Here is a 6,000-nt window from a genome sequence, read left to right on the forward strand (position 1 = left end):
TCATGTGATGCTTCTCTAATTTGTGTAAGTAACAGCACCTGTAACTTACCTGTGGCACCTAACAGGTGTTGGCAATAACTAAATCACACTTGCAGCCAGTTGACATGGAATAAAGTTGACTCAACCTCTGTCCTGTGTCCTTGTGTGTACCACATTGAGCATGGAGAAAAGAAAGAAGACCAAAGAACTGTCTGAGGACTTCAGAAACCAAATTGTGAGGAAGGATGAGCACTCTCAAGGCTACAAGTCCATCTCCAAAGACCTGAATGTTCCTGTGTCTACCGTGCGCAGTGTTATCAAAAAGTTGATGATGTCATCCATAATCTGCACAAATCCACTGTGAAACAATCACATTTAAACTTAATTGATTCTGGTGAACCACATATCAAGTTTTGCTGTTTTAGTAGGATATTCTTGACATTTTCTGCACAATCCATGGTCTGTAAACAGCTTACAACACAGCGAAGGGCTTTATTGTTTTTGAAAGTTATCAGTCAGGAGAAGGGTACAGAAAAATTTCCAAGGTATTAGAAACAGTGAACTAAATAAGTATTTGATACACTGACGATTTTGCAAGTTTCCCATCTGCAAAGAATGGAGAGGTCTGTAATTGTTTTAGCTACACTTCAACTGTGAGAGACAAAATCCAAAAATAAAAAAAAAAACAGAAAATCACATTGTATGATTTCTCAATAATTAAATTGAAGTTTATTGCATGAAATAAGTATTTGATCACTTACCAACCAGCAAGAATTCTGGCTCTCACAGAGCTGTTAGTTTTTCTTTAAGAAACCCTCCTACTCTGCACTTATTGCTTGTAGTAATTACACCTATTTGAACTCATTATCTATATAAAACACACCTGTCCACACACTCAATAAATCATGCTTCAACCTCTCCACCATGGCCAAGACCAAAGATCTGTCTAAGTTCACCAGGGACAAAATTGTAGACCTGCACAAGGCTGGGATGGACTACAGGACAATATGCTAGCAGCATGGTGAGAAGGCAACAACTGTTGGCACAGTTGTCAGAAAATGAAAGAAGCACAAGATGACTGCCAATCTTCCTCGGTCATGGGCTCCAAGATCTTGTTTCATGGGGTAAGGATGAGGCACTGTTTAGCAACGTGAACCCAAAGTGAAGGATGTGGTTGGAAGAATTAAACCGCCCGAACGGGCCACTGTAATTCAGCACTGCATAAGGTCCAGATGGCAACCGGCAGAAGACTGATGAGTATCATTATTTCTTCATAGATGTTGGTGACATATGTGGTATCATACCTGATATATATATTTATCGAGTAGGTCTATATAACCACGGGGTCACTGCGGATAAATGAGCATTGTAATAAGATCATACCGCCTGGTAGGAATGTGTGTATCACAATAGTGGTCACCAATAAGTTTGAAGACTGGCAGCAATATAGTTTTCTGGCACGCCATCCTACCGTATGTTGTGTATATACAGATCTATAAACTGTGAGATCTAGAGGGTTACGGATTCACGGATATCGTAGACCTGTATGTAATGCTAGTCATTGTTACTAGGCATTACTGTTTCTTTGGCGGTGATACGCAGATGCGTTTTTATATGTGTCTTTTGTGTTGTACGTATGCACCTTGCACCTTTGTTGGCACTATGTCTGTACTTTTTTAAGAAGATAGAAATAAAAGTTATATTTTAACTATATACAGGAATCCGCTTATCCCATTGATTCCAATGACCTGAAGAAAGCTGGGAGCAAAGTCTCAAACATTACTGTTAGTAACACACTATTCCTAATAGGTATATACTCACCCTCGGACGCGCCCTGGTTGTAACCCGCAGCCTTCCTTCCTAAGAATCAGCGCTTGAAGGACCTTTCGATGACGTCACGGCTTCTGATTGGTCGCGTGACGCCCATGTGACCGCTCACGCGACCAATCACAAGCCGCGACGTCATCGAAAGGTCCTACAAGCGCTGATTCTTAGGAAGTAAGGCTCCTGGTTACAACCAGGGCGCGTCCGAGGGTGAGTATAGCAATATTTTTTATTTTTATTCTTTATTTTACACATTAATATGGATCGCAGGGCCTGAAGGAGAGTTTCCTCTCCTTCAGACCCTGGGAACCATTAGAAACCCAATGCACTGCATTGGGTTTCGTGTTTCGGCCGACCCCGACCCCGACTTTTCTATAGGATCGGCCGATTTCACTCGACCCGACTTTTGAAAAGGTCGGGTTTCGTGAAATCCGACCCGATCCTATAAAAACAAAAGTCGCTCAACCCTACAGAAAACCACTATCATACAAAAGCACTCATCAAAAATAGGGTGGAGGATGTGGATAGGGAGGAATAAACAAAATAGAAATAGGGACCAGGAGATAAACTCACACGTATAACAGCTAATAACACGTCACTACTACTATAACTCCACTCCAGCTACTCAGCTTTAGCACTTAGCACAGGAAGACAAATCTTTCACCAGCCAGGACTTGAGACCTCTATGGTTACTGATCGCCGGTGGCTGTGAGCGCCACCCTGTGGTCGGCGCTCACAGCACACCTCCATTTCTGCTACATAGCAGCGATCAGCAGATCGCTGATATGTAGCAGAGGCGATCGCGTTGTGCCTGCTTCTAGCCTCCCATGGAGGCTATTGAAGCATGGCAAAAGTAAAAAAAAAAAGTTGAAAAAAAAATGTTAAAAAAATAAAAAAAATATTAAAGTTTAAATCACCCCCCTTTCGACCCAATCAAAATAAATCAATAAAAAAATATAAAATCTACGCATATTTGGTATCGCCGCGCTCAGAATCGCCCGATCTATCAACTAAAAAAAAGCATTAACCTGATCGCTAAACAGCGTAGCGGGAAAAAAATTCAAAACGCCAGAATTACGTTTTTTTGGTCGCCGCGACATTGCATTAAAATGCAATAACGGGCGATCAAAAGAACGTATCTGCACCGAAATGCTATCATTAAAAACGTCATCTCGGCACGCAAAACATAAGCCCTCAATCGACCCCAGATCACGAAAAATGGAGACGCTACGGGTATCGGAAAATGTCGCAATTTTTTTTTTTTTTTTAAGCAAAGTTTGGAATTTTTTTTCACCACTTAGATAAAAAATAACCTAGTCATGTTAGGTGTCTATGAACTCGTACTGACCTGCAGAATCATAATGTCAGGTCAGTTTTAGCATTTAGTGAACCTAGCAAAAAAGCCAAACAAAAAACAAGTGTGGGATTGCACTTTTTTTGCAATTTCACCGCACTTGGAATTTTTTTCCCGTTTTCTAGTACACGACATGCTAAAACCAATGATGTCGTTCAAAAGTACAACTCGTCCCGCAAAAAATAAGCCCTAACATGGCCAAATTGACGGAAAAATAAAAAAGTTATCGCTCTGGGAAGGAGGGGAGTGAAAAACGAACACGGAAAAACGAAAAATCCCAAGGTCATGAAGGGGTTAAATGGATCTAGCTCTAATACAGTCTTTCCAAACCCCATCATACTGGCCTGTATTACCCCAATTCTGGCCTTATAGGAGTGTAATTGGGATGCATATTCCCCCCCGAGCTCAGTGCACAGAATACCAATCACACTATGGTTTTATTACCCTCAATGCTTCTCTGACAAATGACTTCATATACTATGGTAGAAAAGGGATATACATAATTTACAAAGCAGAATTAAAGTCTCTACCCCTGTGTTCTGTCATATGAATTTTGCAGAATTGCATATCTGTGCTGCTTCTCCATCCCAGAGGCGTATTGCAAGACAATGAAAAATAGATTGTGCAGGAGATGAATGTGAAATAAACGTCGCGCTGATCGCTGTAAATAGGAATAATTGTAAGATGATGTCAGGAATAATTCATGATTGTGTGTGGTTTATGCATATATGGTTATAAATACACTATAGACGAATATATCACTGCGCCAAAAGACCCACATGGCTCTGCTGCATCTGTCTATAGTTATAAACTGTTCAAAATAATTAAGTTAACCCTTGCACATCACAGTATAGTCCCAAGTCAATTAGTCTTCTGGAATATCATTCTGTCCAGTTAGGCCAAAAAAGAAATTATGGTCTCTGTATAGAATGGGATGTACAGGCTGGCCATCCCGAATTCTACAGCTTCATATATGTCTGTAGGGAAACCGGCAGCCAGTCCTTATATCACGGTCCATACACGGACAAATAGGGAATCGTTTTGCTGCAGTTGGCCATAGACAATTCCTTTCTCCTTCTTGACCGGTTCTTCTTTATTTTTGTTTGTGTCTTTGTCACTGCTGGTAGCATGAGCCAATACCTGCAGGTTGTAGAGGTGGTCCAGCTCCTCCAGGGTGGTTCATCTATATTTGCCATTGCAGAATGGTTTCCCAGCACAGTCTAAAGATAAATATCAGCAAACAAGGAGAGCTGGACAGGAACCTAGAAGTGCATCAGTCCACAAGGAGAACCCGTATCTGCTCCTTTATGTGAAGAGAAACAGCAGGGAAACTGCTAGAACTCTCCAAAAAAGACTTCTAGCCAAATTGCAAGAAACAGACTCTATGATGGTGGAATGATGGACCAAGGTCCTAGAGTGGGAACTGCATGGCCTCATGTATCCATATTATGAAGGCAGTTTCTGGATGATGAAGGCACTGATGACATTGACTGTCCCCCGTGTTCCCAAGATCTGAATCCAATTGAGAACCTCTAGGACATTATGTAACATTGGATCGGACACCACTGTGTAGCGCAACAGACTGCCTGGTAGCTGACTTGAATTCAGCGGTCCGATACGGGTCATCCTCTTTGAGATTCTGCAGCAGCTGGATTTTGTAAGGGTGCCATTTGTGAGTAGCTAATATCTGCCGAAGGTATGTTCGACTGATGCAAGATTGGCGTGATGAATTTGCAGAATGGGCAAAACAAAAATTGGAACAGGACCCTCAGTTTACACAGAACATTATGTTCAGTGTCGAGGCAAACTTTTTTGGGTGGGCCATTTATATGGATACACCTAAATAACATGGGAATGGTGAGTTTTCTTGCGTAGGGTGTCTTGCATTGAAATCTGCTGCAATGACCCGGGTTCACCAGACATCAAGACAATTTCTATCCGCTCCTCAAGTGTTAACCTCTGCAACATGTCATTGGCTGTAAGCAAAGAGAAACTTGTAAATAACTCATGAAAGAATAAAGTTACATAACTCATGAAAGAATAAAGTTACATTAAAACCAAGCACAGCATTGTTTTTCTTGTGAAATTCTCAATAAGTTTGATGTGTCACATGACCCTCTTCCCATTGGGAAAAGTAAAGTTGGATCCAAAATAGCCAACTGCAAAATGACCGCCATGGTCACCACCCATCTTGAAAAGTTCTCCCCCTCCCATATACACTGCTCAAAAAATAAAGGGAACATTTAAACAACAAAATATAACTCCAAGTAAATCAAACTTCTGTGAAATCAAACTGTCCACTTAGGAAGCAACACTGAGTGACAACCAATTTCACATGCTGTTGTGCAAATGGAATAGACAACAGATGGAAATTATTGGCAATTATCAAGACACACTCAATAAATGAGTGGTTCTGCAGGTGGGGACCACATACCACATCTCAGTACCAATGATTCTGGCTGATATTTTGGTCACTTTTGAATGTTGGTTGTGCTTTCACACTCGTGGTAGCATGAGACGGACTCTACAACCCCCACAAGTGGCTCAGGTAGTGCAGCTCATCCAGGATGGCACATCAATGGGAGCTGTGGCAAGAAGGTTTGCTGTGTCTGTCAGCGTAGTGTCCAGAGGCTGGAGGCGCTACCAGGAGACAGGCCAGTACACCAGGAGATGTGGAGGGGGCCGTAGGAGGGCAACAACCCAGCAGCAGGACCGCTACCTCTGCCTTTGTGCAAGGAGGAACAGGAGGAGCACTGGCAGAGTCCACATATGGGGGTTGTGCTCACAGCCCAACACCATGCAGGATGCTTGGCATTTGCCACAGAACACCAGGATTGGCAAAT

Source organism: Ranitomeya imitator, chromosome 5 (genome assembly GCF_032444005.1).
Source record: "Ranitomeya imitator isolate aRanImi1 chromosome 5, aRanImi1.pri, whole genome shotgun sequence".
Lineage (NCBI taxonomy): Eukaryota > Metazoa > Chordata > Amphibia > Anura > Dendrobatidae > Ranitomeya > Ranitomeya imitator.